The following is a 14,472-nucleotide window of genomic DNA, read 5'->3' on the forward strand; positions in this document are numbered from 1 at the left end:
ACTCCTATATATGGAAAGGAGGTCTTGTAATTTGTATCATCTAAGAATTGTTAATTTGTGTAATGTAAAGGAGGTTGCCCCCTCGAATAGGCTGAATTATAAGACGTTCATCTATCTTTTCTATCTATTTGTGAGCTAGTTTCATAACATTTGGTATCAGAGCTTTAGATTCTAGGGTTTCGCTGCTCCAAGCAGGTCATCTTGGGATTTTCGCTATAACATTTTTTCTACGAGGTTTCAGAAGCTACAAAAACAAATCATTTGAGACGAAATCATTCTAAACCTTGGATCCAAATTCCAAATATTTTTGCACTATATTTGCGGATATATGATCTGAGGAAGTTAGGGTTTTTGTAGACTCCTGAATTACATATTAAACAGGTGACCTTGTCAAAATTGTCATAACTGTCTCTCTAAGATTCAGATTGAAATTTCATAAGTTACATAAATTGAATAGATTGTAGCTTTCTGTGTGTATTATTCAGGTCTGAAGGTCAAAACAGTGACACGTGACATGTCATACAAGTTCTCTATTCTAAAAAGGTGTATAATTAGGTCATCTTGGGAGATTGTGCATAACTCTTTCTTGGAGAATCTAATTTCAATCAGACTAGTGGAATTGGAAAGAGGATGCAAAGGACTACTGTAGGTCGCGATTTCAGAACTGGAAGATCCGAAATTATAGATTTACAGTCGTTTCAAGATCAAGCTCCTAAAATCAAGAAAAAATGAGATGAGGAAGTTTTATGGCAAGGATCCGGTGAATTGGATACTACAGATGGAGAAATATTTTGATCTACATGGTGTACCACTATTACAAAAGGTATGTATTGCATCTAATTATTTAGAAACGAATCAATTTTTATGGTATAAAGGTCTTTGTTCTCATAAACCACTTATCACGTGGTAAATTTTCATGGAGGAAATGATAGAATATGCTCCTCTAGAATATCTTTTAACCTTATGTTCAATTTTTGGAAGTCCTCAATGTGCTCCATCATTGAACCATTTTGTTTTAGATTTATCAATTGGCTAAAAACGATGTTTCTTTTTGTATCCTCATAATGTGCTATCATTTGTTCCGTAAAAATTGTCCAAGTGACAATTAGTTTACAACAGAAAAGCCATCGATACATTCAAACTGATTTGGTTCCAAATATAAAGTTTCAATATGTACCTTTTGTGTATTTTTCACATTATGGAGATCGAAAAATTGCTCCACCTGTAGTATCCATGTTCCAGGATCCTTGCCTTCAAACTTTCTCATATCAATTTGTGGAACATGGTGGGTTTTCAATCCAACATTAGAGTCTATGAAATCATGATTGACATTTCTTTTGTTCTCATCATGAATTTCCTTTGTTACCCTTTCACCATTAATGACCATTTCTTGTAGCAACTTATTCAAATTTATCTTCAATTCTTCCATATTATCATCCATGTCATTCATCTTAGTGTCCATGCCATTCATCTTAGCTTCCACGCCATCCATATTAAATTGCATGCCATTCATATTAGCTTCCATGTCATCCATCTTAATTTGCATGCCATTCATATTAGCTTCTATGCCATTCATCTTGGCTTCATTTACCTTTAGTGCGAGTGAAATTTGTTGTACTTAGTCTTGTAATTTTGATATATCATGTTGGATTTCTTCCTCTTCTTCACAAGTCATGCTAGAGCTTTTAGGTTTCTTACTAGGTGTTTCCATTTTCTTTCTTTGGGGAATTAATTAATGCTAATAATTCTTCACTATTCCCTTTGAATTCCTTCAAACTAATTTTTCAAACCAACCTTATGCAAAATTAAAAAAAAACTACACAACTTTTTTTTTCACTTTGTAAGAGCTTGATATTGAATCTATTGTATATCTATAACTACGGATCTTGAATATCTGAAATCTCATCTTGCGGTAGCCATTTCAGTCCTCTTTCTAACCCCATAAGTCTGATCAAGATTGGATTCTCCAAGGAAGAGTTATGCCAAATCTCCCACGGTGACCTGATTATAGACTAGTTCAATAGAGCGAACTTGTATGACATTCCATGTATCACGATTTTGACCTTAGTACCTGAAACTAGGACACAAAAAGATACAGGTTATCCTCTTTCTAAAACTGCTTACGAAATTTCAATCCGATGCTCAAAACAAAAGTTAGGACAATTTTCCCCAGGTCACCTGTTTGGAATGCAATTCGGGAGTCTACAAAAAATCCTAACTTCCTCAGCTCATGTCTCCGCCAATATAGCAAGAAAAGATATGAAATTTGGACTCAACATTCCAAATTATTTCATATCAAATGGGTTTTTTCTGTAGCTTCTGACACGCTACAAAAAAATAGTTATAGCGAAAATTCCATGATGACCTGTTTGGAGCAGTGAAACCCTAGAATCCAAAGCTCTGATATGAAATGTTAGGAAACTAGCTCACAAAAAGATAGAAAAGATAGGTCAACACCTTATAATTAAGCATCTTCAAGGGGGAAACCTCCTTTACATTACACAAATGAATAATTCTTGGAGGATACAAATGACTAAACCTCCCTTTTATATATAGGATCCTAAGGGGTCACAATATAATCAAGCTGACATAACAGTAATAAAATAAGGGCACAAAAATAACAATAGTGGGTTTCTATGTGGCATACTAATAAGAATATGGGGACAATAGGGACATAATAATAACAATAAGGGATACAATGACAATAGTAATGGGGAATCACTAGTATTATAGGGGCCTAACAATGCATGTCTCATTTAATTAAAAAAAAAAAAAAAATTATGTGTGAGGCTAGTGTATTTTATATTTCAATCATGTAGTGAAGATGTCATTAAAGGGATCACTAACAGGAGTAGGAGGAATAGGCGAACCCACACAATATGTTCTCAACATGGCAGGCCAGAGAGAGGGAGTGGGATTTATACCCTTGCTCTATTACTACAGTGACTCGAGCGCTCTTGAGGAATGTAGGCCTCCTCATAGTCTATGGGGAGGCTACATCCTTGAAGGCACACTATGTCTTATTAGTGCATCTGATCTACTGATGGAGTGCCCAGGAGTAAGATTTATGAGTAGGACCTAGGGCATGATATAGGCCCACTAAATAGGATAAATAATTTATCACTGGCCTATCGAGGAGAGGGAAGGGTTTTACCTATTTCCCTCATGTCCCCCATGGGGTTTCAATTGAGAGTTAACTTGCGTACACTTAGAGATATTTCAGGCCTCATGCATCCATCCATTAGATTTTCAAGTCCTTAATGGACAACTACATATTTCTTCTTTTCTTGCAGAGGAGGATGCATGCCTATCATTATTGGTCGCCAAAATCGCACAATATAGTAGTGATGGGAAATGCATTCATTACCCTCTTTAGTATTATGTTGATTCTCTGATTCAAGTGCCACATTGCATCAGATGCTCTACCATTTTTTTGAGGCAGTTTTGCATGGTTTTAGATAGACGTTGTGTTTTGAGACATGGGAGGGAGACCTTCCCTTTCGCTTCCCAGATTTTTTATTTATTTTTTGAGAGGTTTCTATAGATGAGGCCTACATTTTACCATCACCCAACTAGGTCAATCATTGAGTTCTGGATGTGCATGTGAGGGAAGATGATGCCCAATATGGGCCTGACAAAGTATTCAGCTAACATTTCTCCCAAGGCACTAATGCTACTAGCCAGTGAGGACGAGCATGCATTTGTCGCATTGGCATTTCCATATGCAGGGATTTATTTGAGAGGGTGTCCTAACATACTCTTCATAGTGGATGAGCCTCCAGATGATAGAGGTAATATTAGTGTTTTCTTTAAATTATTCTAGCTTCATTTTCTTGTTTTAATGAATTAGAAAAAAAATTATTCTGGTATGTTCTTTAACTTGTTTTATGGAATTGTTTAATGAAATTGACTAATAATTTTATGGGGACATGCCTCCTTCCCAACTAGATGTCGAACAAGATTAGAAGATGGGCGAGGCTCAAGATAGTGAGTCACATGCTCACGAGGGCATGGGCAGCTGGGACTATGCAAATGGTTTGCAAGTTTGAATGGACTAATATGACAGATTGCCCAGAGTTTTGTTGGATGTGGGAGCCCCCCCATGAAAGGGCTTGAGATATCACCATGGAGCCTATGTTTATGGGTCAGTACAAGGACTACCTACATGAGATGATGTCTCTTACGTGGCATATCATCAGAGCTAGTAGGATATTGACAACAATGAGGGATGTAGGCCAACATCGTGCAACGACAGATACATAAAATGAGGGTGGTGATGATCATGGTCATGATTATGTGGGTGGTGATCATTATTCTTATGGTAGTACCACCCCATCATATCATGACTATCAGGGTGTTAGTGATCCTTCTGGTAGTACACCTCCTCGTCAATCACCTGATGATGAGATGTCAGAGCTAGAGGATGTGCCTTATGTCTCTCCTAATAGAGCATACCAACCTCCTCCTCCTCCACCTTAGGGTTCACCAAACCGCATTGAGGGAACAATAATTGACCATCCATCCTCTTCTACTACAAACCAACCACCTCCTCCTCCACATCAGCTGAGTTTGATAGACTTGATCATGCAGTAGTTGACCATCCATCGTCTTCTACTAAAAACTAGGTTGGCACTATGTCTATTTTATCATATCTATATCTATATATATATATATATATATAGATATATATATATATCAACAATTCAAATGAGTGCAGTCAAATATTTGTGTGTGTGTGTGTGTGATGCATTTTTTTAATTCATGTTTATGATCTTAATTTATATGTCGGTGTTGATGTGTATATTGTTAGGACGTCTTATATATGTTCATTTAACGTGCTTCCAAATAGATGTGTATGTGCATGATAGTAGTTATTTGACATGATATTTATATTAATTTGAGGATGTGTGTGGTGATGATGTTAGATTACATTGTTTGTGTTTTGTTAGATGTGATCACAATGATGATGCTCTATCAGATTATTAGATTTGTGTGCTAACTAATGACATTTATATGTGCTAGAGGTGTATATAATTAGATGATGGTAGTGAATTTGAATGTGTATCTTAGATGATGAATATGATTGTTTGATGGTTATCATCATGATGTTTATTTTTATGAAATAGTATTTATTATAGATTATGTATTGGTGAACTTATATCAAACTTTTATATAGGAAATTGCAAACAAAATGACTTACTTAAAAAAATGCAAAGATAATTTTATAAATTACAAAGTTTACTATGGCTGAATCTATGGGTGTAAAATTACATATAATTATTTCTATTATTAATATTTTATAAAACAATACATATCCAATCCATATTAAACATTGAAAATTTTACAAACATCCTTCATACATTGAATTAGAAAGAAACTATTAGTCGAATAAGAATTCTCTTAATCTTTCTCACTAAAGTGAAAATATAAGAAACTTTTCTATTTAAATTACTTTATTTTTCTCTATAGCAAGTATCTATAGAATTATTTTATTTAATATTAATAGTGAAATATTTTATTTAATATGGACATTGAAATATTTTACTTATCGTTGTCAATAAAATATTTTTTGTTTTAAATATCACATGTAAATGGAACATAGAATGAATTACACATAATGTAATATCAATAATACTATTTCTTGACATGTGAAAAAACAACATTTCTTCTTGATAGTAAAAAGTAAATTATATTTTTCTACTCATTACATTTCTTCCTCATAATAGAAGTTTTTTTTTTCTTGGGTTACTTTATATCACTATATAAACTTATATAAGTTTAAGGTGTAAGTTGAAGTATTATAATTATGGTCCACATTAATTTCTTTTGTTATTACACTTTTTAATTTGTTAATTTAAATTATTATTTTATTATTTTTAAATGTAATGTTACCTGACAACATCTCTCCCGTATTGAGTTGTAGAGCTCCTCTTGGTTTAATTAATTTATATTTAATATAACTTAAAAAATTCTAGCTTTATAAAATTTAATTTATTACTAAAGTTTTGATATTTTTTAGCAGTTTAATTTAAATATTTATAGCAGCTCTTACCAATTTAAATTAGAAATTTCTCTCTCTAAATATGAGGAGAAAGAAATGTAACATGATAAGCCTTCATGTGAAGTTACTTGTAGTTGGAGATTTTCTCTATTGGAAGTTCTCCATTAAAAAGACAAGTGACTTTTTTTTCTAGTAATAAAGATATAAAATTTTGATGTTATTTTGGTTCTTTCTTTGCTATTTTACTGGTTTAAATTTAACTCTTTTTAATAATAAATATGGGTTAAATATTACAAAAATGATAATAAATTAGATTTAAACTCTTGACAGATAATATATTTGATTATTTCTCAATGAACTCAAAATTTTTTATTGTTTCCACATACTTATCACGATATAATCACTAAAATTCATGTTTTTCACATGTATCCTAGCTAATATTACATCATGTTCACAATGATAAAGACATGTCTATTTTAAATAATTTAGTTATAAATACATAAAAAATAGATATTTATTTCACATAATCAAATAGGAAACAAAAATGCATCACCAAGTCTATTTGAAAGTCAAGCAAATGCCTCTTAATCACCATCACAAATTCGGTGCACTTGACATGTTCCTATTTGAGAAGGGTTGTGATATTGAATCCTTATTATCATAGATAATGTACACAATTGCATATACTTAATTTTAAGTACTGTAAAAGTGTTTCCACTGCAAAAAACTAGTAAAAAAGTTTGTGAATCTTATCAATTATATTATAAAATGTCAACCAGATGAATAAAAAAGTAGTTTAATTAGAAAAATAATGACAACAAAAGCATACAACAATAGTATCAATGATGAAATAACAGAATTAAATTTCATTCTCCATTGTCATCACCCTGATTATCTTTGTTGATTAGCATGATAACACTTCTATTCTCAAAAATATGTTTTCATCTAGGGTCGTTTCTTAATACGAACCACCAATCCCTATCCAACACATCGAGGTTAAATAACACCTAGTTCTATTGTTTTGGAAAAAAATAAAGCTCCCTAGCTTCATGCCACATCTTTCTATAGTTGATAGATATCTTCCCACTATCGTGATATTCCTTTACATTATTCTAATTAAAGGTGTCCCACCACTTGCACCTAAAACTAACACAATGGAACAAAGAGAAGTCCACATGAATGATCTCTTCTATCTTTCCAATGTAACCTAGTGTCCCTTGCATTAGGTTTTGAACATGGTGGCTAGCCTGATTAGATTGGTTGAACTAAAATTACACTCCACAGTCTTGTGTCATGCATCCATCATCAACATGCTATGTGAAAAAATGATGTCCATATGCCCACATAGATGGGAACAAATGCACCTATAAGAAAGTGAAAAAATGACAGTGTCATGTGATAACCTGAACATAATTAAAAATTATATGTGTGTGTGTGTGTGTTACAATTCAAATGTGTAGTTTGAAGTTAAAATTGTATAGAGAGAGAATATACTTACCTATTTGTTGGACCCAATCCCTATGTTTAGCGCATCCTCTTCATCACATGGGTAACAACTAGAGGCATTGTATTTCTCTGTGACTTGACCAGGAACCCAAATGTTAGGGCATGTCATTGGCATACTTTCTTTTAAATTATCAAGATAAGGCATGGTTCTACCATTCTATCGTTTTAATTATTTCATATCACTATCCCATTTCTGCCTCTTGTCTTCTTACAATGCGACCCATGGTTGTGTCGCTCCCAAATTGTAAAGAATGAATTTGTTGATGGCGTCAATTTCTGAATTCGTTGATGACCAAATTAAGCCAACATATATATGTGTGTGAGAGAGAGAGAGAGAGATATCAGAATATGCATTAATGGGAAGTTTAAGTGTGAATAGTTACTATGCAGTAATTTGAAAAATGATAAGCCTACACTTACTCTTTATCATGCACCTCTTTCCATTGATTTTGAGAAGCTCCCCTTCTCTTTTTTCTTCGTCCTTTTCATCCTCCAAAATCATCACACCTAGTGTGGTGTCGATCTACTTGATGTACTCACTATCATAATAGAAAGACTCGTATAATATATACCCCTATTCCATATACCCCTCAGGTTTTTCTCTTTGTTGAAACAAACTCTTTCAATTTCTTCATGTACCTCTCTAAGAAGAACATCCAACAACAAGAAACAACCCCAACTAATTTAAACTCATCTACTAGTTGAATTAGAAGATGAACCTGCAAGTGCGTAAAACTTGTCAACAACTCCTTCTCAAGCATATAAACAATCTCAAGTATCTCTTAATGCCACTGTGGCATGCTAGTTATATGAATCTTCTTTGATGTGATCTAATTTACAAATGCAGATAATTTAGATATGGCACATCATAGGTCTTGGGGGAAGCCATGATTCACACACCCATGCATGAGCAGAGGATAAGGACATTCCGCAATAAATAACACATTATACAAAAATTAATTATAAAATATCTTGTTACACAAAAATTAAAAAAAAATATTAAAATCATGCTTTTGACATACATACTCTTAGAAGGTTTAAATGGTCATGTGATTTCAAACCTGAAAAATGATCTTCCAAAGTGAAGCAACGTCATAGTGAAGACCTATATAAAGAAGGCACCCTCACACTCATTATAACTTCCTTTTCCAATGAAAGATCATCTTTCTTTAAAATCCATCAGACATCACCTTCTTTGAAAGACCAAGAGGGACCCACCTCTCCTTAGTTTCTTGTCTTGGCCATTATTTCCTTTTAGTTTTTGAATAAATAAGATATCTCCTAATAGCCAACATGTCACTTTATTTCAACGATATGTGCCTACATATAGAAGATCAAACATTTTGAAATATATGCATGGGATGGAGTACATGGGCAATCTTAATATGCTCCTAATATGGGAGCTCATAAAAGACAGATTTCATTTTCATCCCAATGGGAAATTTCTCAACATAGGTGTCGAAGAATTCTAGATCATCAAGCATAGGCTCCCCATTTGAACTGAAAATTTCTACAAACTACTTCTCCTTCTCTCTCTCATATTCTCTAATCCATTCAGTTGGTGTCCTTATAGTAGGTCTTTGGGTTTTCTATGGTTTACCATTGAAAGTGAATGTTTCTCTTCTATAAGGGTGTTCTTTTGGGAGGAATACCCTAGATAATTCTTACACTAGCTTCCATAGGTGGTAAAACCACATAGCCTTGAGAGAAGGTCCACAACATTTATAATCATGATACCATTTTATTACAAGACCTGTGAAATTATGGTATACAGGATGAAACATTAGCAACCATGAGGATATGAACAATTGCAACGAATTAAATTAATATGCAAAACAATATTGTTACTAAACAAATCAATAAGAATGTAATTTACCAAAGAAAACTCCTAATCTTAGATAATAATGTATGGTGTAATAACATATTCCATACAATGTAAAATTCCTCTTTGTTGCAATGGGTCTTGATACATCATACACATGTATCCCTTCCCATAATTATTTGAATTCATCTATCAATGGTTGTAAGTAGACATCCATATTCTTCACTTGTATTCTACTAAGGACTATGAGAGCCAACATAAGATGTTCATTCTTCACGGACAACCATGGGAGGATATTGTTATTGATCACTACTAGAAGCCAATCATAACAGTTGGAATATTGGACGAAATATGGGTTGACATTATCCATGGCTATGTTGATTCATAGACTTTGTACGTCATCCTTGAATTTTTTTGGCCACGTATCCTTTATATTCTTCATGGCTATTGAATCTATTGGGATTTGCATAATTTTTTACTCACTTCTGTGTGAGGCATGCCATCTCTACAACGTAGCTAATTATTTGCAACACAAGAGTCTTTGAATCCTTGGGATTATAGGCATGTGCCTCAATATCTTATGAGGAGGACCATGTCATTTACCCTTCTCTTTTTAATTATGGTACCTGTCATGCCCATATTTCGAACATATCCCATTATTTGGATATTCTCCTCCATATAGAATACAATCATTTAGATATGCTGATATGATATGTACTCAACACGCAACATTTTTAACAATTGTGTTGCCTCTTTCTAGCTAGCCAACAAGACATTATCACTTGGAAGAACCCTATCTTTGAATATGTTGTAGTTCATGGGGAATATAATTGTACAATGTCAATATTTAACATTCATAAAATCAACCATTTTTAAATTTAATTATGTGACAGAATATAAGGAACTTGATCAACCGTGTATGTCAATTATATTACTGAGAAACATGCATTTGACATGGAAAACTTTGCTTTCACATTATAAAACAACATCATTTTCCCAAAGTGAGTAGACTTTGACTTGCTGCTAGGTCCAATGGGAGGGGTGATGGAAGCGGATTTTAGGCTTTTGAATAAGGTATCAGTGTTATGAGCATCATCCCCTAGCTCATAGTTCTCGAATGCATATAACAACATTTCCTCCATGGAAGTCGTATATTGTCAGTAATCATCCATACGAACCTCCATTTGATTGCCTCCATTTCCAACTTGTGATGAAGAACTACTATTCTTGTAGTCATTCCTAATTGGTGAATATGGATGGAGTGGGAATTGTATAGATGGTTGATTCAACCAGTCGTTGTATGATTCCTCTCTGATTCTTTCTCTTAATGCAACCTTCTCTCGAGTTGATGTTGTAGTGGGTTGCTTTAGAAGATGGTAGGTGGGTCGTTCATCATCACTAGAATCATAATTTCATAAAATATTGAGCATTATTATTACAATATCAATGATATTAGTAAGCATGCCAATGAAATTGTTGTGTTGAAATTCCATTATACCAAACAATTACCATCGTTTACCTAGGATTGCGGCTGGAAGATGTCATATTTTAATTAGTAGGGTAAGGAGGTTGTCAATTTTCATCCACAAACTACTTGTGATATGCTGCTCCTGATAAGAGCTTCCGAAATTTTTTAAAATATGGAGTAATATTTTTTACATCTGAGCTCGATTCTGAATCAGGTTCCTGCAAATTTGGATACATTTTTATTCAAATTGACATGGATTAAAAAAAAATTCAATTAGATAATCAAAGTATAAATAAATTCTGAATTTACTAGAGATGGAAATGGTAAACTTCGTGAAGGACTTTGATTAGCAATATGGAACGAACTAGAATTTGAAGAATTGGACTTTGATATTTTGTCCCTACATTTGAGAAAAATCAAAAATAAAAATTTGTGTGAATATCCAAAATTAATCTCGACAACCATATAACCACAATTTTAATTTCAATATAGTTTTCAAACTATTTTTGAAGAATAAGGTGACTTTAAGTTATACTATGAACTATTGAAAATAATGTAGATGCGTCATAAAAGATAATTTGAGATCAATATGCCATTTTATCTGAAATTAAAATTTCAGATAGATTTTAAACCCAGCGGGTGCGCTTAACAGAATAAAGTGCACCAATGTGTTTAAAAAATTAACACAAGGGCATTCAAATAATACCCACACTAGTTTCTAGTATTCCCAAAAAAAAATGTTATCATATCAATGTTCTTCTACAAAAATTCAACAATGCATTTAAAGAAAAACAACACTACTATGCACCTATTTCCTAATTTAAAAAAAAAGAAATGAATTCAACCAACTCATTGCTCTTATAACAATTAGAGCATCGAGGTTTTTAAATAGAAATTGCACCATTGCATTAAAAAATTAATCGCACTAATTCAGGATTTAAAAAAAAAAAAATTGTATCATGTCGGTGCATTGAAAGCATTTGACGCCCCAAAAATTTCCGTGCACTTTTTTTATAAACGCAAGGGTGTGCTTGATTATTGAACACACTGACATGAGGAGAAAAAATGTGCGAATTTGTTTCCTTTTTAAAATTAAAAAACAAGCAACAATTGATTCTTTGAAATCCAATTTCATAAAGTATTTTAAATGGTAACAAGTTATTCACCTTTTCATTATTTTACCCAAAATTTCAAGTGAGTGATTTTCAAGAGAGACATACCAATAACATTGTGCAGTAGCAACATACTTTGGAGTAGCAGAATATTCAGAAGATCAAAATCTGAAGGGTATGGTGATTCACTCAAAAACCTGCATAGTAAAAGTTTTAAATTTTATTGTTTATTTTATTAATAAGCAAATTTACATTGTTTTAGGGTTTAATTAAAGGAGAGATCGATTGCAAGAGAAACATGCTAATAGAACTATGGAGATGGAAATTATTTTGGATCTGCCGAAAGATTAGAATTTGAAAGTTATGGTGAATCATTCAAAAAATTGGATAGAAAAATTCTTAAATTTTACTGTTAAAATATTTTACAATTTTTGTTAAATTTATTCACAATTCAGAACTCTATAATAAAGTATTTACTATAGATTTTACTACTAAATTTTTTTATGATATGCTTTCTTATTTAAATTTAATTAAAACTCAGACAAAAAAGAAATAAAAATCAATACTTACCTTAAACCCTTACTTCTTCCTGCAAAATTTCACTTTAAGGTTTAAATTTCTCTACCACTTCACAATAAGGGTTTTTCAATCTAGGCATTTTAGATTTAATGGGTTTGTGTACTTATTATAGATAGGGCATTTTACATGTAAAGTAGGGGAATAAAATTGAATTAGATCCAAACTCTGTTGACCCTCTCTGTTTTTTTTAAATGGCTATATGTTCCATGGTGCACCCTTTGTAATATAATGCACCGGTTCTCCATATGTAATACAATGCACCGGTATATTATAACACTTTCTATTCTATCCATTTTGTTATTTGTTACTCCCCGTGTAATATAACACACTGGCATGCCTCCTCCAAATAGAACCGTTACATCATTTTGGTGTGTTTATCCTTAAAAATCACACCGTAATATTTTAAAATCATTTTGTAAAATCAATTTTCCATGATGCTACTAGAAATTTAAACGCTCAATGTGTTTAATGTTCTAAACGCATCAGTGCATTTATTTAGATAAACGCACCAGTTACCAAAGATTTTTTAGCTGAAAATTATTTGATTTATTTGTAAAATATATTTAATGGTTTCTATATTGAATGCTACAAGTTGTATATTGATTAAAAAATGTCTCAGAAGGTCTCAAGTAACAAAAATATTGATCGACACAATGATGGCACATAAAAAAGAGAACAAAAGGCAAGTTCTTCATAAATTCTTTACAATATTAATATGTTTGAACTATATGTATTGGTTGGTGTGTGTCATGCAGTGCCACAAAATGAACAAGGTCAATAAGATTATTTCTAATCTAAGTTCAGAAGAGTGTAAAATCTAGCTAAAAAAATTTTAGAATGATGAATGAGGTGAATGAAAAAATACTATTAAATATGAGTTTTTTCCTCCTTTTTTATAATTTTCATTAATAATATACTTAACAATATTAGATATAATGTTTCAAAAAATATATTAATTCATATATGTTTAATATTCTACATGGATAAATAATAAAGGAAAATACCAATGATGTTCTAAGAAAATAAAAATTATAGAACATGTAAATGATGATGAATTGGTTCTTAGCTCATATGGAGTGGTACTAGAGGTTAATAAAAGGGGAAAAAAGTTTTACAGAACTATGAGGGATCTAATGGAACAAATGTATAGATGTACATTCCACTTAAAATACCAAAACCAATCCAATGATTTTAAGAACCAAATTATATCTAAACTGTAAGAAGCATTTCCAAGCAATGGTCAATGAGACATGTCAGACTTGCAATAGCAAAAATATACTACAAAAAATAAAAATAAAAAAATTCAAAAGGTAATATTCCTAATTGTATAATTTTTTTCTAGAATTACACACACACACACACACACAAAAACCATTCATTTATTAATATCAATTTTGTTACATTTATTTTTCATTTATCATTATAAAAATAGTTTATTACCTTTTTTAGGAAGATTATGAAAATCCCAAATGATCAACCTATTGATATGTGAAACATGCCAGTAGGAATGTCCAAAAAAATTGTATAAGGAGATGGTCAAAGAAATGGACATAATTGCATCACAGGAGGAGCCATCTCAACAACAATGTTCTTCAAATGTATGTAATCATGATTGACTTTGTACATATAAAAAATAATTTATCATTAAATATTAATTTTCAAGTGTTTTCCTCCAGAAAATAAAACAAGATGGAACTCATTTAGCACATAAAATAGGACGACAAGGAAGAAAAGGGTTGATTTCAAAGTTTGTGAGTAATTGTTAATATTTCTTAAAACAAGTCAAGGTTTAATTTTTGTATATTTTAAGTTGTTTTACAACAACCATCCTTGAATATCTTCAAATAGGTGCTAAGATACAAATAAGAACCACCAGAAGAATTGATTGACATTGGGTTAAATAAGGGTTGCGATTATATTTTGGGATATTAAAAATTAATTTTGGAATTTTTAAGTATCTTTGTCATTGTATTTCTCTGAGTTT

Source organism: Pinus tabuliformis, chromosome 8 (assembly GCF_031772625.1).
Source record: "Pinus tabuliformis cultivar Carrire ecotype Pingquan chromosome 8, CPIR1, whole genome shotgun sequence".
NCBI classification, from domain to species: domain Eukaryota; kingdom Viridiplantae; phylum Streptophyta; class Pinopsida; order Pinales; family Pinaceae; genus Pinus; species Pinus tabuliformis.